General features: G+C 47.8%; 1 pseudogene; it reads right to left on the bottom strand.

Moving 5' to 3' along the window:
• The window catches only part of LOC139235456 (zinc finger protein 850-like), a 131,441-nt pseudogene that overhangs the window by 93,930 nt on the left and 12,131 nt on the right, over window positions 1-25,380 (bottom strand).

A 25,380-nucleotide genomic window follows, 5' to 3' on the forward strand; every position in this document is an offset into this window, starting at 1 on the left:
ATACCAACAGTTGCTAACCAAGGAGCTATTGCGGAGGGGGAGTTGGGGGGGATGACTTAAAACAATCACTATCACTGCAGATAAAGTGCTAATCAAACTAATGTGACTAAAGGTGGACAAGTCCTCTGGACCTGATGGCATGCATCCTCAGGTCTTAAAATAATTAGTTGCAGAGATAGTGCATGCATTAGTTGTAATCCACCAAAATTCCCTGAATTCTGAAGAGGTCCCAGTGGACTGGAAAACTGCAAATGTAACATGCCTATTCAAGTAAGGAGGGAGACAGAGAGCAGGAAACTATACATCAGTTAGCTTACCATCTGTCAGTGGGAAAATACTCGAGTTCATCATTAAGGAAGTACTAGCAGGACATTTAGAAAACCATACTGCAGTTAGGCAGAGTTAGCATGGTTTTATGAAAGGGAAATCATGTTTGACAAATTTGCTGTAGTTGTTTAAGGATGTAACGAGCAGAGTGGATAAGGGAGAATCATTTGATGTTGTATATTTTGATTTCCAGAAAGCATTCAATAAGGTGCCACACAAAATATTACTGCACATGCTAAGAGCTCATGGGGTTGGGTGTAATATATCAGCATGAAGAGAGGATTGCTGAACTAACAGAAAACAGAGAGTCCGGATAAATGGGTCATTTTCAGGTTGGCAAACAGTAACTAGTGGGGCGCCGCAGTGATAAGTACTGGGGCCTCAACTAATTACAATTTATATTAATGACTTGGATGAAGGGGCCGAGTGTAACATAACCAAATTTGCCGATGGTACAAAGATAGGTGGAAAAGCAAGTTGTGAGGAGGACGCAAAGAATCTACAAAGGGATATAGATAGGTTCAATGAGTGGGCAAAAATCTGGCAGATGGACTATAATGTGGTAAAATATCAGGTGATTTCCTTTGGTAGGAAAAAAAAGCAAATTATTATTTAGATGTGGACGATTATAAAATGCTGTTATACAGAGAGATCTGGGGATTCTTGTACATGAAACTCAAAATGTTTGCATGCAGGTACAGCAATAATCAGGAAGGCAAACTGAATGCTGGCCTTTATTGCAAAGGGGATGGAGTCTAAAAGTAGGGAAGTCCTGCTACAACTGTAAGACCACACCTGGGCTACTGCGCACAGTTTTGGTCTGGACTTGTCTCCATTCTCGTGCCGAGAGGATTGATCCACCCAGATGGGAACAACAACATTTGGGTACACTGATTCCCCACCAATTCTCATTCCCCTTCTTTCTGGTGGATATGGAGGGGCCACTGTGTGTAATGAGCAAGGCATTAAGAATTGTCAGCAAGCTCTTTCCAATTGGAGATTTTATTCAGTGGAAACTTTCACACACTATTGTAGATTTTGTACCAAAGATCAATTTAGGATTAAAGTAAAAGTTCATAACTTTATTGCAAAGTAAATTTCTGTTGAGAATTGCTGAATTAAGGGGAAAGATAACCCACAGTGTTTCTTAAATGGACACTGCATCCCTGAGAACACAATCAGCAATATATCCAGAATATTAAAATCCAGCCCAGTTATCGGGTTATTAACATCAACAGAAACAAACCCCAACTGTCAGAATGAACATGGTTCAGTCGGGATGTGATTAACAGCCTCAATAACAGTAGAATCCAACTCCTGCAATCACTTGTGAACTCGCTGGTGTTTCAGCAGGTGGGATGCCTGAGTGAATCCCTTCCCGCACTCCGAGCAGGTGAACGGCCTCTCCCCAGTGTGTACTCGCTGGTGTCTCAACAGGTCGGATGACTGAGTGAATCCCTTCCCACACTCCGAGCAGGTGAACGGCCTCTCCCCAGTGTGTACTCGCTGGTGTCTCAGCAGGTCGGATGACTGAGTGAATCCCTTCCCACACTCCGAGCAGGTGAATGGCCTCTCCCCAGTGTGAACTCGCTGGTGTGTCAGCAGGTTGGATGAACAAGTGAATCCTTTACCACACTCATAGCAGGTGAACGGCCTCTCCCCAGTGTGAACTTGCTGGTGTGCCAGCAGGTTGGATGAACAATTGAATCCCTTCCCACACTCCGAGCAGGTGAACGGCCTCTCCTCAGTGTGTACTCGCTGGTGTGACTGCAGGATGGATGGCCGAGTGAATCCCTTCCCACACTCAGAGCAGGTGAACGGCCTCTCCCCAGTGTGAACTCGCTGGTGTGTCAGCTGGTTGGATGAACAAGTGAATCCCTTCCCACACTCATAGCAGGTGAACGGCCTCTCCCCAGTGTGAACTCGCTGGTGTTTCAGCAGGTTGGATGAACAAGTGAATCCCTTCCCACACTCCGAGCAGGTGAACGGCCTCTCCCCAGTGTGAACTCGCTGGTGTTTCAGCAGGTCGGATGACTGAGTGAATCGCTTCCCACACTCAGAGCAGGTGAACGGCCTCTCCCCAGTGTGACTGTGTTGATGAATTTCCAGGAGAGATGGTGATCTGAATCCCTTCCCACAGTCCCCACATTTCCACGGTTTCTCCATGGTGCGGGTATCCTTGTGACTCTCCAGGTTGGACGATCAGTTGAAGCCTCGCCCACACACACAACACGTTTACAGTTTCTCCCCGCTGTGAATGGTGCGATGTTTCTTCAGACTGTGTAACTGGTTAAAGCTCTTTCCACAGGCAGTGCACTGGAACACTCACTCGGGTATGTGTGTCTCAGTGCTTTTCCAGTCACACTGATATTTGAAATCTTTTCGCACAGACAGAACAGACAAACATTTCTCCTTCCACTTTCAAAGGCCGATGATATTCAGGTCCTGATGAATCGATTGACTCCATCAGATCTTGACGCGATGTTTAGTTTGTGTTTCCTGTCTGAAAATCTCCCCTTCTAATACGATGTAAAAGGAGATAACAAAACTCATCACTGTCAGTACAAGACACAAATTCAGGATATACACATCTAGTTTCCATTTAACATTCTTTCCTCTCTTTTTCTTCCAAAGCTGTAAATCCCTGTCCCACACATTGTCCCTCCTGCAGCACTGAAATCCAAATCAACACACATTTCTAGCCTGTTTCTCCTCCACTCCCAGTTTTCACCACCAATTCTGGTTGGGTTCAGTTCTACACTCACTGGTTCCCGTCCCTCTCCTCCCCTGAATGTTCTGACTGTGGCTGGGTTCAGGTCGACACTCAGATGTTCCCCACTTCCCCTGAAGATGCTGAGTCTGGCTGTGTTCAGTTCCGCACTCACTGGTTCCCCTACCTCTGCTCCCCTGATGGGGCGGTCTCTGGCTGGGGTCATTTCTGCAATCACTGGGTCCTCTCCGTCCCTCCCCTCTTTCCCCACCACTGAAGATGCTGACTCTGGCTGGGTTTAGTTCTACTGTCACTGGTTCCTCTCTCTTGAAGGTACTGACTATGAATGGGTTTAGTTCTACAGTCACTGGTTCCCCTCCCCTGAAGGTACTGACTCTGGCTGGGTTCAGTTCTGGACTCACTGGTTCCCCTCACCTGAAGGTGCTGACTCTGGCTGGGTTCAGTTCTACACTCACTAGTTCCCCTCCCCTGAAGGTACTGACTCTGGCTGGGTTCAGTTCTACACTCACTGGTTCCCCTCCCCTGAAGGTACTGACTCTGGCTGGGTTCAGTTCTACACTCACTGGTTCCCCTCCCCTGAAGGTACTGACTCTGGCTGGGTTCAGTTCTACACTCACTAGTTCCCCTCCCCTGAAGGTGCTGACTCTGGCTGGGTTCAGTTCTACACTCACTAGTTCCCCTCCCCTGAAGGTACTGACTCTGTCTGGGTTCAGTTCTACACTCACTGGTTCCCCTCCCCTGAAGGTACTGACTCTGGCTGGGTTCAGTTCTACACTCACTGGTTCCCCTCCCCTGAAGGTACTGACTCTGGCTGGGTTCAGTTCTACACTCACTGGTTCCCCACACCTGAAGGTACTGACTCTGGCTGGGTTCAGTTCTACACTCACTGGTTCCCCTCCCCTGAAGGTACTGACTCTGGCTGGGTTCAGTTCTACACTCACTGGTTCCCCTCCCCTGAAGGTACTGACTCTGGCTGGGTTCAGTTCTACACTCACTGGTTCCCCTCCCCTGAAGGTACTGACTCTAGTTGGGTTCAGTTCTACACTCACTGAGTCCCCTCCCCTGAAGTTGCTGACTCTGGCTGGGTTCAGTTCTGCACTCACTGGTTCCCCTCCCCTGAAGGTGCTGACTCTGGCTGGGTTCAGTTCCAGACACTGACATCATTCACTTTGTTCCTGCACCAAGATGGCCACGCAAGCGCTGTGCTGCTCAGTGAATCAAATTGGCGGCGTGAACATGCCTTCCTGCACCAAGATGGCCACCGTTAGCCTGGGCCTGTGACTGGGAGAAAGCCCCAAAGCTGCAACCGCCGATATTCCGGTTATTATTCCGGGCTTGCGGCGAGCACCGATTGTTTATGAAGCCTCCCCGGCTCCCCACTGGTCCATTACTCTGCTCCGTCCCGCTGAAAGGGACACTTCTTGGGAGCCTGTACAAAACGCGTCTCCTCCACCATTACAAGCACCGTGCATGCTCCAAACACAGCCAGGGCCCGCGCCTGCGCACTGAGCTCCTGTAGTCTGGGTGCAGCACATTCTCCCCTGCGGGGCATGCTGGGTACATATGACCATGAGAAATTGGAGCAGGACTGGGCCACCCAGACCCCCGGGCCTTCTCCCCATTCAATAAGGTCATGGCTGGTCTGATCATAGGCTCAGCTCCATTCCCTGCCCACTCCCCAGAACCCTTTACTCCCTTATCACTCAAAAATCTGGCTATCTCCGCCTTAAATATATACAATGATCCAGACTCCACTGCTCTCTGGTGCAGAGAATTCCACAGATTTACAACCCTCAGAGAAGAAATTCCTCCTCATCTCAGTTTTAAATCAGTTGAGGAGAAAGATTGCATTTGTGACTAGAACACGATGTACTGAGATTGCATTGGGCACTGAACTATGTTCATTCTGGCAGCTCTTGTTTGTTTCTGGTTATCTTAATAACCTCTATACCGAACATAAGAACATAAGAAATAGCAACAGGAGTAGGCCATACGGCCCCTCGAGCCTGCTCCGCCATTCAATAAGATCATGGCTGATCTGATCATGGACTGAGTTCCACTTCCCCGCCCGCTCCCCATGACCCATATTCCCATATCGTTTAAGAAACTGTCTATTTCTGTCTTAAATTTATTCAATGGCCCAACTTCCACAGCTCTCTGAGGCAGTGAAGTCCATAGATTTACAACCCTCTGAGAGAAGAAATTGCTCCTCATCTCTCTTTTAAATGGGCGGCCCCTTATTCTAAGATCATGCACTCTAATTCTATTATCAGTGGAAACATCCTCTCTGCATCCACCTTATCAAGCCCCCTCATAATCTTATACGTTTTGATAAGATCACCTTTCATTCTTCTTAATTCCAGTCAGTAGAGGCCCAACCTGCTTAATTGTTCCTCATAAGTCAAACCCCTCATGCCCAGAATCAACCTAGTGAACCTTCTCTGAGCTGCCTCCAAAGCAAGTATACCCTTTCATAAATATGGAAACCAAAACTGCACGCAGTGTTCCAGGTGTGGCCTCACATATAGCTGTAGCAAGATTTTCCTGCTTTTATACCCTATCCCTTTTGCAATAAAGGCCAAGATACCATTGGCCTTCCTGATCACTTGCTGAAACTACATACTATCCTGTTGCATTTCATTCACAAGTATCCCCAGGTCCTGCTGTACTGCAGTACTTTGCAATCTTTCGCCATTTAAACAATATGTTGCTCTTTGATTTTTTTCTGCCAAAGTGCATGACCTCACACTTTCCAACATTATAGTCCATCTGCCAAATTTTTGCTCACTCACTTAGCCTGTCTATGTCCTTTTGCAGATTTGTTGTGTCCTCCTCACACATTGCTTTTCCTTCGATCTTTGTATCAGCAGCAAACTTGGCTATGTTACACTCAGTCCCTTTTTCCAAGTCGTTAATATAGATTGTAAAGCTGGAGATTAATACCCTCTATAAATGTTGAATAAATTATCTTTGTTTCAAACACAGTTTGTTAAATATTTGATTCCTCCATGATCAGAGGAGATTAATTGATGTTCTGTTATGGACTGTTCCCTTTTAGGGCTTTTTCTTAATCTAACTTATATCACTTCTCACCTAGTTCGCTTTCTCGCATATCAAACTCCAAACTTGTTCCATTTGCATACATGATTTGTGGTTGTAGTAGACTTAACTGCCGTGTCTCACTTTAAACTCAGCTGAAATCTTTTGAACCACCCCTTTATTGAACTGTCTTGCATAAGATTTGAAATCCGTTACTTTCTAGATCAGTTAACCGGTTTTTGAAACCAATTGAATATTAAAAACTCATCCACACATTTTGCACGTGATAGCCTGTGAAATATTCTGATATTTGAAATCATCATTACCACAAGCTCCGTTCCCTAGTGACCGACTCCATCCCTCTCCCCAACTTCTGTCTGAGCCTGAACCAGACTGTTCACAACCTTGGTGACATACTTAACCCTGAAATAAGTTTTTGACCACATATCCACAAAATAACTAAGAATGCCTATTTCCACCTCTGTAACATCGCCCATCTCCGCTCATGCCTCAGCTCATCCACTGCTGAAGCCCTCATCCATGTCTTTTTTTACTTCTGGACTTGACTATTCCAATGCACTCCTCCCACATCCTGACCTACATAAACTAGTGTTGATCCAAAACTCGGCTGCCCATGTCCGAACTCGCACCAAGTCCAGCTCACCCATCACCCCTGTGCTCGCTGACCGACATTGGCTTCCAGTGAAGCAACGCCTTGATCTCAAAATTCCCACTCACACTGCCCCCACAACACCCCCACCTCCCCACCGCTCCCGCCCATGAGATATCAGTCTTTCTGAGTATCCCTGATTATAATTGTTCAACCATTGGTGGTTTTTGTGGCTGTGCCTTCTGTTGCCCAGGCCTCAATTCTGGAACATCCAGCCTAAACATTTCTGTCTAACTCCTGCTGTACCTGCCCTGGCAGTTTTTGATGGGATAGTGTAGAGCACGTTTTTCTCTGTATCTACTCTGTGCTGTATCTTCGCTCAGAGTGTTTGACGGGACAGTGTAGAGTGATTTTTACTCAATATGTAACCCGTGTTGTTCCTGCCCTGGGTGTGTTTGATCGGACAGTGTAGAGGGAGATTTACTCTGTATCTAACCCGTGCTGTACCTATCCTGGGAATGGTTAATGGAACAATGTAGAGGGATATTTACTTTGCATTATAATCCTTTGTGTACCTGCCATGGAGTGGCTGATAGGACAGTGTAGAGGGAATTTACTCTGTATCTATCATTTGTGTACTTGCCCTGGGAATGTTTGCTGGGACAGTGTACAGGGAACGTTACTCTGTTTGTACCCAGTGCTGTACGTGCCCGAGGAGTGTTTGATGGACAGTGTAAAGGGAGTTTTACTCTGTATCTAACCCGTGCTGTACCTGTGATGGGAGTGTTTGATAGATCAGTGTAGAGGGAACTTTCTTCTGTATCTAACCTGTGTTGTACCTGCCCTGGGAATGTCTGGTTGAACATTATAGAGGGAGATCTCCTCAATATCTAATAAATGCTGTATCTGCCCTGGGATGTTAGAGGGAGATGTACTCTGTGTCTAACCTGTACTGTACTTGCCCTGGGAACTGTATAGCGGAAGCTTTGGTCTGTATTTAATCCATGTTGTACCTGCCCTGGGAGAGTGTGATGGGACAGTGTATTGGGATCCTTACTGTGTACCTACTCATATCCGTTATACTCCTTGGAGGACGAAATGTGCACTGTGACTCCGGGAGGAGCTCCTCAGCCGGAGTGACTGGAGTGCATCATCACCCCCAGCAACCAAATTTTAATTTGATTTAAGTTTACTGTCCAAAGTTTAATTGGTTTATTTTGTTGGTTATAGTGCCCCCCACCCCAGCTTTAATCTGGGGGCACTTGATTTACAGATCAACAATGAAATAGTTGTGCTATACCTGCCCTGGGATTTTTTTATTGGAACAGTGTAGAGGGAGAAATTACTCTGTAATTATCCCGTGCTGTTCCTGCCCTGGAGTGTTTGTGGGACATGTACTCCATATATGCTGTAGCGGCCCTCGTCTGTTTGTTGCGACAATGTTGAGGGAGCTTTATTCTGGATATAACCCATGCTGTACCTGCCCTGGGACTGTTTAATGGGACCGTGTCGAGAGAGATTTACTCTCTGTTTGAACCGTGCTGTACTTCACCTGAGAGTATTTAATGTGGCAGAGTAGAGTAGCGGGAGCTCTACACTGTATCTAACCCATGTATCACATCATGGGCCATCCCAACCTGCGAGAGAACATCTCCACAGGTTGGGGCTATAAAAAGAGCAGGAGCGAGCCACTGCAGCTTCAGTGTGAGCTGACACAAATGTGTGACGCTTCGAGGTAGATGACTGGGTGACATCATCAGGCCCCAGATTGCCATTTGGATTGCCATGAGCAGGAGCATCGGCAGGGCCCTGGTACAGCAGAGGAACATGGAAGGATGTGCTGGACTTGTGACGAGTGATCGGGGCAGAGGAGTGATGAGGGAGCATGCCTGAGATTTGGTGAGTGATCGTGATGGAGGTTTAGCGAATGTTTGGTGCAGAGATGGGGCAGGAGATCGTGGCGGAGGTGCGGCGAATGTTTGTGGTGGAGGAGTGGTGAGAGATCGTGGCGGAGGTGAAGCGAATGTTTGTGGTGGAGGAGTGGTGAGAGATCGTGGCGGAGGTGCAGCGAATGTTTGTGGTGGAGGAGTGGAAAGAGATCGTGGCGGAGGTGAAGCGAATGTTTGTGGTGGAGGAGTGGTGAGAGATCGTGGCGGAGGTACAGCGAATGTTTGTGGTGGAGGAGTGGCGAGAGATCGTGGCGGAGGTGCAGCGAATGAGGGTACCGGGCGCAAAAGAGGCGAGAGCCCAGGGGCAGCACGGACCAGCCCACACTGTTATATTTGTGCACACTAGCTCCGTACAGCAAAACAGGTCTCCAGTAATCCTGATTAACCCTTGCCACTGGACCAATCCTAGCTCTGTCATGCCCGTGTCGTGGCTGGTGTGCAATGGTCACCACACGTTAAAAACAATCCACCCATCGGCATCTTCCACCTCCTCAATTGGAGGTCAGGACTGGAACATTGGGTCCCTCATTGAAACATCTGTGAACTCATGTGGAAGCAAATCATCCTCGTTCGAGGGGCCAGCTATGATCATCTAACCCGTGCTTTACCTGCCCTGGGATTGTTCAGAACAGTGTAGAGGGAGCTTTATTCTGTATCTATCCCATGCTGTAGTTTCCTCTGGCACTGACTCTCACTGGGGTACAGTTCCTTTGGCACAGATTTACTGTATATTTAATTCGTGCTGTACCTATCCTGGGAGTGTTTGATAGGATAGTGTAGAGTGAGCTTTATTCATTATCTAACCAATGCAGTATCCACTCTGGAATGCATGGGACAGGTTGAGGGAGATATACTCCATATCTCACCTTGGAATGTCTAGTGGGATAGTGTTGAGGAAGCTTTACTCTGTATCTAAGCAAGGCAAGCCTATCCTTCCTGAGAGAAGGAGACCAAAACAGTGCATAGGACTCCAGGTGTGGTAAGGGAGTGAAGGGTTCTGGGGAGCGGGCAGGGAAGTGGAGCTGAGTCTGTGATCAGACCAGCCATGACCTTATTGAATGGGGAGCAGGCTCGGGGGTCCGGGTGGCCCACTCTTGCTCCTATTTCTCATGGTCTTATGTACCCAGCGTGCCCCACGGGGGAGAATGTGCTGCACCCAGACTATAGGAGCTCAGTGAGCATGCGCTGTGCGTGTAATGGCGGTGGCGACACATTTTGTACAGGCTCCTCAGAAGTGTCCTTTTCAGCAGGACAGAGCGGAGAAATGGACCAGCGGGGAGCCGGGGAGGCTTCATAAAAAAACGATGCCCGCTGCCAGCCCGGAATAATAACCGGAATATCGGCGATTGCAGTTTCGAGGCTTTCTCCCGGTCACAGGCTCAGGCTAACAGTGGCCATCTTCATTCAGGAAGGCAGGCTCAGCGCTCCGCTATTTTGATTCAGTGAGTAGCAGAGCGCATGCGTGGCCATCTTGGTGCAGGAACAAAGTGAATGATGTCAATGTCTGGAACTGAACCCACCCAGAGTCAGTACCTTCAGGGGAGGGGATCCAGTGAGTGCAGAACTGAACCCAGCCAGAGTCAGTACCTTCAGGGGAGGGGAACCAGTGAGTGCAGAACTGAACCCAGCCAGAGTCAGCACCTTCAGGGGAGGGGAACCAGTGAGTGTAGAACTGAACCCAGCCAGAGTCAGTACCTTCAGGGGAGGGGAACCAGTGAGTGTAGAACTGACCCCAGCCAGAGTCAGTACCTTCAGGGGAGGGGAACCAGTGAGTGTAGAACTGAAACCAGCCAGAGTCAACACCTTCAGGGGGGGGGATCCAGTGAGTGTAGAACTGAACCCAGCCAGAGTCAGTACCTTCAGGGGAGGCGGGGGGAAGAGAGAGGGGATAAAAGTTCACTGGTTTGGGGGTAATATATCAGCATGGATGGAGGATTGGCTGACTGACAGAAAACAGAGAGTCAGGATGAATGGTTGTTTCTTGGGTTGACAATCAGTAACTAGTGGGGTGTCGCAGGGATCAGTGCTGAGACTCCAACTATTCACAATCCATATTAATGACTTGGAAGAAGGGACCGAGTGTAACGAAGCCAAGTTTGCTGATGATACAATGATGGGAGGAAAAGCAATGTGTGAGGCAGGGACACAAAACCTGCAAAAGGACATTGGCAGGCTGAGTGAGTGAGCATAAATTTGGCAGATGGAGTATAATTTTGGAAAGTGTGAGGTCAGGCACTTTGGCAGAAAAAAATTAAACAGCAAGTTATTGTTTAAATGTTGAAAGATTGCAAAGTGCTGCAGTACAGCAAGACCTGAGGGTACTTGTGCATGAAACACAAAAGGATAGTATGCAGGTGCAGTAAGTGATCAGGAAGGCAAATGGAATCTTGGCCTTTATTCCAAATGGGATGGAGTATAAAAGCAGGGAAGTCTTGCTACAGCTATACAGGGTATTGGTGAGGCCACACCTGGAATAGTGTGTGCAGTTTTGGTTTCCATATTTATGAAAGAATATACTTGCTTTGGAGGCAGTTCAGAGAATTGTCACAAGGTTAATTCCAGGGATGAGATAGACAGGACAGAGAGAGGTTGTTTCCACTTGTCGGGGAGACTCGAACTTGGGGGCACAGCCTCAAAATATGGGGGAGCCAATTTAAAACCAAGTTGAGAAGGAATTTCTTCTCCCAGAGGTTTGTGAAACTGTGGAATTCTCTGCCCAAGGAAGCAGCTGAGGCTAGCTCATTGAATATATTCAAATCACAGATAGATAGATTTTTAACCAATAAAGGAATTAAGGGTTATGGGGAGCGGGCGGGTAAGTGGAGCTGAGTCCACGGCCAGATCAGCCTTGATCTTGCTGAGTGGCGGAGCAGGCTCGAGAGCCTAGATGGCCTGCTCCTGTTCCTAATTCTTATGTTTTTATAATTCTTATGTTCTTATGTTCTTATTAATGTTGGGGAAGTCCAGAACCAGGGGTCACAGTCTGGGGATAAGGAATAAGCCATTTAGGACCGAGATGAGGAGAGACTTCTTCACCCAGAGAGTGGTGAACCTGTGGAATTCCCTGCCACAGAAAGTTGTTGAGGCCAATTCACTAAATATATTCAAAAAGGAGTTAGATGTCGTCCTTACTACTAGGGGGATCAAGGGGTATAGCGAGAAAGCAGGAATGAGGTACTGAAGTTGCATGTTCAGCCATCAACTCATTGAATGGCAGTGAAGGCTCGAAGGGCCGAATGGCCTACTCCTGCACCTATTTTCTATGTTTCTATGTTTCTATGAGGGGGTTGACTTATGAGAAAAGGTTGGGGTGGGGCCTCTACTCATTGGAATTCAGAAGTATAAGGGGTGATCTTAACGAAATGTGTAAGATTATGAGGGGGCTTGACAAGGTGGATGCAGAGAGGAATTTCCACTGATAATGGGGAGACGAGAACTACAGGGCATAATCTTAGAATAAGGGGCCGCCCACTTAAAAGAAGAAATTTCTTCTTGGAGAGTTGTGGATCTGTGGAATTCACTGCCTCAGAGAGCTGTGCAATCCGGGACATTTAATAAATTTAAGACATAAATAGACAGATTTATAAACGATAAGGGAATAAGTGGTTATGGGGAGCGGACCTGAGTCCATGATCAGATCAGCGATGATGGTATTAAATGGAGGAGCAGGCTCGAGGGGCCAGATGGGCTACACCTCCTCCTATTTCTTATGTTAACCAGTGAGTGCAGAACTGAAACCAGACAGATTCAGCATCTGCATTGGATGAGAGGGGAGCCAGTGAGTTTGGAACAGATTCCAGCCACATTCAGCACCTTAAGGGGAGGAGATCAGTGATTGTAGAATTTGTTCCAGCCAGAGTCGACACCTTTAGGGGAGGAGAGGGAGGGGAACCAGTGAGTGTAGAACTGAACCCAGACAGAGTCAGCACCTTCAGGGGAGGGAACCAGTGAGTGTAGAACTTGTTCCAGCCAGAGTCAGCACCTTCAGGGGAGGGGAACCAGTGAGTGTAGAACTGAACCCAGCCAGAGTCAGTACCTTCAGGGGAGGGGAACCAGTGAGTGTAGAACTGAACCCAGCCAGAGTCAGTACCTTCAGGGGAGGGGAACCAGTGAGTGTAGAACTGAACCCAGCCAGAGTCAGTACCTTCAGGGGAGGGGAACCAGTGAGTGTAGAACTGAACCCAGCCAGAGTCAGTACCTTCAGGGGAGGGGAACCAGTGAGTGTAGAACTGAACCCAGCCAGAGTCAGTACCTTCAGGGGAGGGGAACCAGTGAGTGTAGAACTGAACCCAGCCAGAGTCAGCACCTTCAGGGGAGGGGAACCAGTGAGTGTAGAACTGAACCCAGCCAGAGTCAGTACCTTCAGGGGAGGGGAACCAGTGAATGCACAACTGAACCCAGCCAAAGTCTACACCTACAGGGGAGGAGAGAGAGGGGAACCAGTGAGTGCATAACTGAACCCAGTCAGATTCAGTACCTTCAGGGGAGGGGAACCAGTGAGTGTAGAACTGAACAAAGCCAGAGTCAGCACCTTAAGGGGAGGGCCAGAGGGCAACCAGTGATTGTCGATGAAGTAGGATTTTAGAATCTCACTGTCGAAAGACGCTGGCAATAGTAAAAGTCGGTCAGAAGCAAACCCGGTTGCCCCAGCAACAGGAGGATGGAGCTGTAATAATAAAGTACATCGCATACACCGTTCCAAGAAATCACATGGGACAGGATGTTTGGCTACAAGAATGTAAACCACAGTCGGCTGAGACTGCGAGATGTGCACTTCTCTGTAAATGTCAGACATTGTGGTTGAGTAGTACAAACCACACAATTCGAGCAAAGTTGTATCAATGCACTGTCAACACCATGTTTTAGATGCAATGTTAAATGTCACGAAACCTTGCGTCGGGCCGAGCAGGTGTGTCTCTGACCAAAATAGGTCAATGTCGCTGTAAAACTGAACCCAGCCAGAGTCAGTACCTTCAGGGGAGGGGAACCAATGAGTGTAGAACTGAACCCAGCCAGAGTCAGCACCTTCAGGGGAGGGGAAGCAGTGAATGTAGAACTGAACCCAGCCAGAGTCAGCACCTTCAGGGGAGGGGAGAAATGGGAGGGGAGAAATGGGAGGGAGGGGAAGCATGGAGTATAGAACTGAACACATCCACAGAAGGTAGCTTCAGGTTCACTCCCTGGTTCCTCTCCTGTCTGGTGTAGAAATCCCCTCAGCACGGGAATGGAGACAAGTCCAGACCAAAACTGTGTGCAGTACTCCAGCTGTGGTCTTACCAATAACCTGTCCAGTTGTAGCAGGACTTCGACTTTTATACTCCGTCCCCTTGCAATAAAGGCCAGAATTCCATTTGCCTTCCTGATTACTTGCTGTACCTGTATACTAACTTTTTGAGTTTCATGTACAAGAACCCCCAGATCCCTCTGTGTAACAGTATTTTGTAATCATCCATTTAAATAATAATTTGCTTTGTTATTTTTCCTACCAAAAGGAGATAACCTGACATTTTACCACATTGTCGTCCATCTGCCAGATTTTTGCCCACTCACTGAGCCTGTCTATATCCCTTTGTAGATTCTTTGCGTACTCCTCACAACTTGCTTTCCCACCTATCTTTGTATCATCAGCAAATTTGGTTGCGTTACACTCGGTCCCTTCATCCAAGTCATTAATATCAATTGTAAATAGTTGAGGCCCCAGCACTGATCCCTGCGGCACCCCACTAGTTACAGTTTGCCAACCTGAAAATGACCCATTTATCCCGACTCTGTTTTGTGTGTTACCCAATCCTCGATCCATGCTGATATATTACCGACAACCCCGTGAGCTCTTAGCCTGTGCAGTAACCTTATCGAATACTTTCTGGAAATCCAAATATACATCATCAACGGGTTGTCCTTTATCCACTCTGCTCATTACATCTTGAAACAACTCCAGAAAATTTGTCAAACATGATTTCGCTTTCATAAAACCATGCTGACTCTGCTTGACTGCAATATGATTTTCTAAATGTCCTGCTACTACTTCCTAAATGATGGACTCCAGTATTTTCCCATTGACAGATGGTAGGCTAACTGGTCTTTAGTTTCCTGCTTTCTGTCTCCCACCTTTCTTAAATAGGGATGTTACATTTGCAGTTTTCCAGTCCACTGGGACCTCTCCAGAACTCAGGGAATTTTGGTAGATTACAACCAGTGCATCCACTATCTCTGCAGCCACTTCTTTTAAGACCCTGGGATGCATGTCATCAGGTCCAGGAGACTTGTCCACCTTTAATCCCATTAGTTTGCTTCCTACTTTATCTCCAGTGATAGTGATTCTTTTAAGGTCCCCACCCCCCACAATAACTCCTTTAACAACTATTGGGATGTTTTTAGTGTCTACTGTGAAGACCGATAGAAAATATCTGTTCCAAGTCTCTTCCATTTCCGTGTTTCCCATAATTGATTCTCCAGTCTCATCTTCTAATGGACCAACGTTTAATTTAGCTACTCGTTTCTTTTTTACATACCTGTAGAAGCTCTTACTGTCTTTTTATATTTCTTACTAGTTTGATCTCGTATGCTATCATCTCTGTCTTTCTTATTATTAGTCCTCCTTCGCTGGTTTCTAAACATTTCTCAATCCTCTGGCCTTCCACTGTCCTTCGCAACATTGTATGCTTTTTTTTCCAATTTGATACCATCCTTTACTTCCTTACTTCGCCAGGGATGGTTCATCCTTCTCTTAGCATCTTTGTTTCTCTGCTGAGATTATGAAGTGTCTCCTTATATGTTTGCCACTGCATTTCTACAGTCTTACCCTTGAACATATTTTCCCAGTCCACTTGGTGTCAGTGACAAGGATTGGTTTATATCACATGGGAGGAGATTGGTGTCAGTGACTGTGGGGTTGGGTCAACCTTCTTTGACCTGACCAAGGCCTTTGACACTGTCAACCGTGAGGGATTATGGGGTGTACTTTTCAAATTCGGCTGTCCTCAAAAATGTGTCACCATCCTCCACTTGCTTGGTGATAACATGCAAGCTGTGATCCTGAGCAATGGATCCACCACAGACCCAATTCATGTAAGGACCGGGGTGAAGCAAGGCTGTGTCACTGCAACCACGCTCTTCTCCATCTTCCTTGCTGCATTGCTACATCTCACCGTCAGTAAGCTTCCTGCTGGAGTGGAGATAATCTACAGAATAAATGGGAAACTGTTCAACCTCCATCGCCTTCAGACCAGATCCAAGGTCGTGCCATCCTCTGTCATCGAATTACAATATGCAGATGATGCTTGTGTCTGCGCTCACTCAGAGGACGAGCTCCAAACCATCGTCAACACGTTCACCGTAGTGTCTGAGAGTATAGGCCTTACACTAAACATCTCCGGAAAAGAAAGGTGCTCCATCAACCTATCCCCACCACACAGCACTGTCCTTCACCCCCACCCCACCCTGGATGATCAAAATCCATGATGAGGCCTTTGGCAAAATGGTCCATTTTTCATACCTCGGGAGCCTGCTGTCAACAAGGGCACATATCAATGACTAGGTCCAACACCACCTTCTGTGTGTCAGCACAGCCTTTGGTCACCTAAGGCATAGAGTGTTTGAAGACCAGAACCGTAAAACCGGCATAAAGCTCATGGTCTACCGAGCAGTAGTGATACCTGCCCTCAGACACGCTTCTCAGACATGGACTATGTACAGCAGGCTCATCAAAGCACTGGAGAAATATCATCAACGCTGCCTCCGGAATATCCTGCTAATCCATTGGCAGGATAGACGCACCAACGTCTGTTCTCGCACAGACCAACATCCTCAGCATTGAAGCATTGACCTCGCTCGATCAGCTACGATGGATGGGACACATCGTCCACATGCCCGATACGATACTCCCAAAGCAAAGTCTCTACTTGGAGCTTCAACATGGCAAGCGAGCCCCGGGGGCCGAGGAAACGCTTCAAGGACACCTTCAAGGCCTCCTTGAAGTTCAACATCCCGACTGACACCTGGGAATCTCTGGCACAAGATCGCTCAAAGAATAATCCGTGAGGGCGTCGAACACTTCGAGTCTCTCCACCTGGAGCAAGTGGAGACCAAGTGCTGACGGCGGGAGGAGCACACGACAACCCAAGCACTTCAACAAACCGGCACTTCAACCAACGTACTTTCAACCACCGTCTGTCCAACCTGCGACAGAAACTGTAGCTCCTGCATTGGACTTAACAGACATCTGAGACCTCATTTGTAATGTGGAAGCAAGTCATCCTCGACTCCAAGGGACTGCCTATGATGTTGGTTGGTTTATATCAGACAGGAGGGGATTGGTGTCAGTGACTGTGGGGTGGGTTTATATCAGACAGGAGGGGATTGGTGTCAGTGACTGTGGGGTGGGTTTATATCAGACAGGAGGGGATTGGTGTCAGTGACTGTGGGGTGGGTTTATATCAGACAGGAGGGGATTGGTGACATGGAATCATAGCAGTTTACAACACAGAAGGAAGCCATTTGGCCTCGTGTGTCTGAAAAAGAGCTATCCAGCCTAATCCCACTTTCCAGCTCTTAGTTCATAGCCCTGTAGGTTACGGCACTTCCAGTGCATATACAAGTACTTCGGTAAATGCGCTGAGGGTTTCTGCCTCGACTTTCAGGCAGTAAGTTCCAGACTCTGGAGGTTATGCTAGGACTGTGTAAAACACTAGTTAGACCACAGCTAGAGTATTCGCACAGTTCTGGTCACCACAGTGCAGGAAATACGTCTTTGCACTGGAGAGGGCACAGATGAGATTTACAAGGATGTTGCCTGGACTGAAGAATTTTAGCTGAAGAATTTTAGATGGGGTGGTGTTATTTTCTTTGGAATAGAGGCTGAGGATAGAATTGCTTACAAAATTATGGAGTGGATAGGAAGGACATAAGAACATAAGGAGAAATAAATAGGAATAGGCCATCGGACCCCTCGAGCCCACTCCACCATTCAATAAGATCATGGCTGATCTGATCTTGGTCCCAACTCCACTTCCCTGCCCTCTCGCATAAACCGTTGACTTCTTTATCTATCAAAAATCTGTCTATCTCCACCTTAAATATGTTCAATGACCCAGCCTCCACAGTTCTCTGGGGCAGAGAATTCCAAAGATTCACGACCCTCTGGGAGAGAAATTCTTCCTCATTTCCATTTTAAATGGACAACCCCTTATTCTGAAACTATGCACCCTAGTTCTAGTTTCCCTCACGAGGGGAAACATCCTCTCTGCATCTACCCTGTCAAGCCCCCTCAGCATCTTATACATTTCAATATCACCTCTCAGTCTTCTAAACTCCAATGAGTACAGGCTCAACCTATCTTCATATGACATCCCCTTCATCTCAGGAATCAACCTTGTGAACCTTCTCTGAACTGACCTATTTCCCTTCGCAGAGAGGTCAATAACCAGGGGGCACAGATTTAAAGTAATTGGTAGAAGGATTAGAGGGGAGTTGAGCAGAAACTTTTCACCCAGAGGGTGGTGGGGGTCTGGAACTCACTGCCTGAAAGGGTTGTAGAGGCAGAAACCCTCACCACATTTGAAACATACTTGGATATGCACTGGAAGTGTCATAACCCACAAGGCTGTGGAGCAAGAGCTGGAAAGTGGGATTAGGCTGGATAGCTCTTTTTCGACCGGTACAGACACAGTGGGCCGAATGGCCTCCTTCTGTGCTGTAAATGTCTATGATTCTGTGGTCGTTGAAATCCCCGACTATTGCTGCCCTGTGGTTTTGGACTTCTCAGAAACCTTCCTCCATATTTGCTTTTCTATCTCCCTCTGACTGTTTATAGTACACTCCCAACACTGTGATTGCCCCGCTTTTGTTCATCAGTTCAACACATATGGCCTCATTTGATGATCCTTCCAACATCTCATCCCTCCTCACTGCTGTAACAACACCTCAGCTTATCTGCCTTATCCCCTAGACTTCTTGCATTGAAGTATATACCATTAAGCACGGCCAAACTCCTTTGTTGTCGATTTTCTAGCCTTTGTTTCCTCTGACTTCCAAACTCATTTACGAATTTTCTGCTCCCATTTCCAAGCTTTACTTCTCTCCCTCCTGAATCTACGCTCAGGTTCCCATCCCCCTGCCAAGCAAGTTTAAACCCTCCCCAACAGCATTCGCAAACCCCGGGAGGATAATGGTCGGGGCCCTGTTGAGGTGTGACCTTATCCGGCTTGTACAGTCCCCAGTCCCTCAGGAATCTGTCTGTTCACCCTCACCCCTCAGAATGTCCTGCAGTCTCTCAATGATATCCTTGACCCTGGCACCAGGAAGACAACCGACCATCCTGGAGTTATGTCGGTAGCCGCAGAAAGGCCTGTCTGTTCCTGTAACTATTGAAACCCCTTTCACTATTGCCTACCTGACCTTGCCCTTACCCCGTTCCATACAGTTGAGCCACCCATGATGCCTTGGACTTGGCTCTGGCTGTACTCCCTGAGGAACCACCAGTACAGAGAGTGAGATGCACTGAGAGGTGTCCTGCACTACCTGCCTGGTCCTCCATGTCTGTCTGGGCAGTCACCCATTCCCTCTCTGCCTGCACACTCTTATGCTGCGAGGTGACGACCCCCTGAAAGGTGCTATCCACGTAGCTCTCAGCCTCGCGGATGCAGTGACACTCGCTGCTGCTCAAGCTCCGAAACCCGGAGATCGAGCTCCTCCAGATGACGACACTTATTGCACACGTACTTGACCAGGACACGAGAAGCGTGGTTGTTCCACAATGACAGGGTTTCATCTGTTTAAACAAAAACAGCTCCACTGTTATTCCCTGAAATAATCCCCGCTGCCCGGCCTGAATGAATCCATGTCATTCCCAAACGCTGCAATGTTTGCTCCACCTCACAGGGTTCCATCTCTTTAAATGCACTCCTCCAGCCAAAGTGCCTTGCCCAGTCCCAATATATGCCTCCCCCAGCCAAAGTGCCTTGCCCAGTCCCAATATATGCCACCCCCAGCCAAAGTGCCTTGCCCAGTCCCAATATATGCCTCCACCAGCCAAATTGCCTTGCCCAGTCCCAATATATGCCTCCCCCAGCCAAAGTGCCTCCCCCAGCCAAAGTGCCTTGCCCAGTCCCAATATATGCCCCCACCAGCCAAATTGCCTTACGCCAGTCCCAGTGCATATTTCCCCCAGTCCTGTTTCTCAGCACCACCTGCATGGAATGATTCGGGGGGGGGGGGGGGGGGGGGGCTGGGTGTGGGGGCCAGACAGTGGGCGGGGCTTGTCGCCTGTCGGTCACAAAGTGCAGAACCAATAGTTCCCTTGGGTTAATAAACCCCGGGGCGGGGAGGGGGGGGGGTCACACAGCCCGAGTGCGGGCCCAGGCCGGAGAGACAACACTCCGCACCATCCGCTTCACACACACCCGGGCTCGGGCCCAGGCCACGACTCACAGCCCGCAGGCCCCGTGTTCACCCTTCTGGTTCCAGGCCTGGCACACACTATTGGACCAGCCTGGACTCACCCTACTGTGCCAGCACAAAAGACCCAGTAGAAACAGAGACAGGGCCCAGTGTAATATAAACAGAGACAGGGCCCGGTGTAATATAAACAGAGACAGTGCTCGGTGTAATATAAACAAAGAGAGGGTCTAGTGTAATATAAACAGAGACAGGGTCTGGTGCACTAATAACTGACAAGGCCGAGTTTTACACTAGAAACAAGTCTTTAATATTGAAAGAACTTTTTGGCAATAATAATTGAAAGAGGTGATAGTGTCACATGAACAGAAGCCTTTAACACTTTAACAATACTAGAAACATTCTCTATAGAATACAACAGAGACACGATCTACAGTTATAATAATAGAGGTGTGCACTAGAACTGGAACTGCAGGGGCAGGTTATTTTCAGGTCTAGTGTAACAATTCCAGAGACAGGGTCCGGAGTAATAACAGCAAATGCATGGCCCACTGTGAGTAACAAAGACAGTGTTTGATCCAATAATAACAGAGGCAGACTCTAGTGTAATACTGAACACAATGCTGGATCGAGTGTGATGGTCACACAGGCAGTGTCTAGTGCAACAAAACAAAGATTGGGTCTCCTCTAATAGTGTGTGCAAGTCGGGGCCTATTGCTATAACCTCATTCACCCATCCCCCTGTGCTCACTGACCTACATTGGCTCCTGGTTAAGCAACGCCTCGATTTTAAAATTCTAATCTTTGGTTTCAAAACTCTCCATGGCCTCGCCCCTCCCTATCTCTGTAAACTCTTACAGCCCCACCACCCTCCGAGTTTCTGCACTCCTCCAAATCTGTCCTTGCCCATCCCTGATTTTAATCGCCCCACCATTGGTGGCCGTGTCTTCAGCTGCTGAAGCTCTAAGCTCTGGAATTCCCCCCTAAACCTCCACCTCCTCTTTCAAGGTTCTTTTTAAATACTACCTCTTCAATCAACCTTTTGGGAATCTGTCCTGATATCTTTCTCTGTGGCTCTGTGTCAAAAATGTTTTCTTATTGATATCGATCGTGTTAAGCACCGTGCGATGTTTCATTGCATTAAAGGCGCTATATTAATGTAAGTTCTGGTTGTTTTCTTGTTGTAACAAATGCTTTGCCGAATGTGTGATAAGAGAGTCAAGGCCCACTGCAGTATGAATGTGTGGGTCAGTGTAATAACACCGGCACGGTCTAGTGTAACGGGAACAGGGAACAGACCCTGTCAGCCTGGGCTCAGTGGTAGCACTCTCGGCCGAGTGAGGGTTCAATTCCCAATCCAGAGCCCGAGCACATCATCTAGGCCCAGACTCCAGGTGTCAGTACAGAGGGAGTGCTGCACTGTCAGAGGTGCCGTCTTTCAGATGAGACATTAAACCTATGCGCTGTCGAGATTTTAAGTTGGATGTAAAAGATCCCACGGCCACGATTCAGAGGAAGAACAGGCGGAGTTCACTCCGGTGTCCTGGGTAATGTGTATCCCTCAACTTACATCACTGGGAACGGATTGTCTTGTCATCATTACATGGCTGTTTGTGGGATCCCGCTGTGCACAAATCGGCTGCTGCATTTCCTACATTACATCTCCTCCCCAAAACCCCCTCACCCCAACCCCTCCTTCACCCCTACTCTCCAACCCCCCTCACCCCAACCCCTCCTTCACCCCTATTCTCCAACCCCCCTCACCGCTACTCTCCAACCCTCCTCACCCCAACCCCTCCTTCATCCCTATTCTCCAACCCCCCCTCACACCAACCCCTCCTTCATCCCTACTTTCCAACCGTCCTCAACCCAACCCCTCCTTCACCCCTACTCTCCAACCAACCCCTCCTTCACCCGTACTCGCAGCCCCTCTTGTGTCTTGAATTGCCTTCACTGTAATGGAAACTGACAATTGGAACCAGTCAGGATTTGAAAGATATTTACAACAGATTCGAGATGTTGTGAGAGTCAGTATCTTTCTCTATTCTGCCAACTTGAGGAGTTAGATGACCAACTTTCTTCTGTGAATATAGAGCTGGAGTATTGGGTCGTGATGTATTCACTAGTTCATCCTGTTGACTCTAAATATTGAGTCTTGTGGTTTCAGACACCAGATAATCAAGCTCAGGACAACAGATTGACTTTTACTCATGTTATTAACAGCACTGCAAACATACAGACAGTATAGTTACCGGATCCAGAGAATGGTTTTGTCTGTGACCACTGGCTGTGTCACTGCCACACACAGATACCGTTTCCTTGTTTCACATCTCCATACAAACACCATCACTTCACACATCCCCTTTCTACACAATTACAGCCGACATGAGCAAGGACATGAGTCACATTAAACTATAAAAACATTTCATAACTGGGATAAATGTTCAGTTATTTTCTGTTCAGGCAAAATGCAGAACAATCCAGCAGCTCACCAGCACCTTAACAGCGTCTCATCGGCCGACAGGCTTTCATTAAGTACATTTGCTGAGTGCATTTAAATTTAAAACCAGGTTTGTAGGCGTGATGCTCCATTCACACATCGAAGGTGAGAGAGATGCTGTGGGGCACACACTAAGTCCAGTATCTGAAAGTGATTAACAGACTGGGTTTTGTGTTTACTGATCCCGGGTGTGTTACAGACACCTTCCCTTGATACCAAAGCTCGGAGAGGGACTCTGGAAGGTATGGGGAACTGGCACTTGTCCCGGATAGTAACCGAAGGTATGAGAACTGAAATAATCCAGAGTTAGAAAGGAGAAAAGGTCCCAAAATTGAACAGTCGGTAACAGGACATCAATTAGAAACAAATACTCAACTGTGCGTTTGAAACAAAGCTGACTTGTTTTTTTATTTGTTCATGGGACATGGGATATGGGTGTCACTGGCAAAGCCAGCTCTGGGCCAATAAGAGCGAGGGGCGGGGCTGGAGGACCGAGCGGGCGGTTGGTCCTCGAACCAATTGGAGTGAGCGAGGGGCGGGGCTTGTGGCCCCTCCAGTGGGTGGGGCTGGGCCCGGATCTCCCGCACTGAGCATGACGGGCAGCGGTGGCCACAGTTGGTGGAGCCCGGATGATGTCGGACAGGAGACAGTCGACTGTCGGTGCGGGGCAGGAATTGGAGCCACGAGTGGGCGGGTGAACGTCAAACACCTGCTGTGGGCCCCAGGCCCCAATCACAGCCCAGAGGCCCCGGGTTTACCTCGTGGTGACAGGCCCGGGTCAGCGGGGTCACTGGCCGACATCTTGGATGGGTTAGAACATCAGAAATAGGAGCAACAGTGGGCCATTCGGCCCCTCGAGCCTGCTCCGCCATTTAACACCATCATGGCTGATCCAATCATGGACTCAGTTCCACTTCCCTGTCCGCTCCCCATAATCCCTTATCCCCTTATCATTTAAGAAACTGTCTATTTCGGTCTTAAATGTATTCAATGTCCCAGCTTCCACAGCTCTCTGAGGCAGTGAATTCCACAGATTTACAACCCTCAGAGAGATTCCTTCTCAGCTCAGTTTTAAATGGGCAGCCCCTTATTCTAAGATAATGCCCTCTAGTTCTAGTCTCCCCCATCAGTGGAAACATCCTCTCTGCATCCACCTTGTCAAGCACCCTCATAATCTTATATGTTTCAATAAGATCACCTCTCATTCTTCTGAATTCCAATGAGTAGTGGCCCAACCTACTCAATCTTTCCTCATAAGTCAACCCCCTCGTCCCTGGAATCAACCGAGTGAACCTTCTCTGAACTGCCTCCAAAGCAAGTATATCCTTTCGTAAATATGGAAACCAAAACTGCACGCAGTGTTCCAGGTGTGGCCTCACCAATACCCTGTACAACTGTAGCAAGATTTCCCTGCTTTTATACTCAATCCCCTTTGCAATAAATGCCAAGATACCATTGGCCTTCCTGATCACTTGCTGTACCTGCATACTATCCTTGTTTCATGCACAAGTAACCCCAGATCCCGTTGTACTGTGGCACTTTGCAATCTTTCTCCATTTAAATAATAACTTGCTCTTCGATTGTTTTCTGCCAAAGTCCAGGACCTCACACTTTCCAACATTATACACCATCTGACAAATGTTTGCTCACTCACTGAGCCTGTCTATGTCCTTTTGCAGATTTTGTGTGTCCTCCTCACACATTGCTTTTCCTCCGATCTTTGTATCATCAGCAAACTTGGCAACGTTACACTCGGTCGTTTCTTCCAAGTCGTTAATATAGATTGTAAATAATTGGGATTCCATCACTGATCCCTGTGGCACCCCATTAGTTACTGGTTGCCAACCAGAGATTGAACCATTTATCCCGACTCTCGGTTTTCTGTTCATTAGCCAATCCTCTATCCATGCTAAATTATTACCCCCAACCCCGTGAACTTTTATCTTGTGCAGTAACCTTTTACGTGGCACTTGTCAAATGCCTTCTGGAAATTCAAATACACCACATCCACTGGTTCCCCTTTATCCATCCTGTTTGTTACATCCTCAAAGAACTCCAGCAAATTTGTCAAACATGACTTCCCTTCATAAATCCATGCTGACTCTGCCTGACCAAATTTTGCTTTTCCAAATGTCCTACAACTGCTATTTTAATAATGGACTCCAACATTTTCCAACCACAGATGTTAGACTAACTGGTCTATAGTTCCCTGCTTTTTGTCTGCCTTCTTTTTTTAAAAAAGGGCGTTACATTTGCAATTTTCCAATCTGCTGGGACCTCCCCAGAATCCAGGGAATTTTGATAAATTACAACCAATGCATCCACAATCCCTGCCGCTACTTCTCTTAAGACCCTAGGATGTAATCCATCAGGTCCAGGGGATTTATCTGCCTTCAGTCCCATTATCTTACTGAGTACCACCTCCTTAGTGATTGTAATTGTGTTAAGTTCCTCCCCCACCCTATAGGCCCTCGACTATCCACTATCGGAATATTGTTAGTTTCCTCTACCCATGTCATTGGTCCCGATGTGGACCACAACCTCCGGCTGTTCACCCTCTCCCCCCAGAATGCCCTGCAGCTGCTCAGTGACATCCTTGACTCTGTAACCAGGGAGGCAACATACCATCCTGGAGTCACGTCTGTGGCCGCAGAAACACCTGTCTGCTCCCCGACTATTGTATCCCCTACCACTATAGATCTTCCATTCTTCTTTCCTCCCCCCCCCCCCGTGCAGCTGAGACACCCGTGGTGCCGTGGATTTGGCTCTGGCTGCACTCCCCAGAGCCACCATCGCCCTCACCGGTACTCAGAACAGAGAACCAGTTGGA

Source organism: Pristiophorus japonicus, chromosome 23 (assembly GCF_044704955.1).
Source record: "Pristiophorus japonicus isolate sPriJap1 chromosome 23, sPriJap1.hap1, whole genome shotgun sequence".
Taxonomy (NCBI): domain Eukaryota; kingdom Metazoa; phylum Chordata; class Chondrichthyes; family Pristiophoridae; genus Pristiophorus; species Pristiophorus japonicus.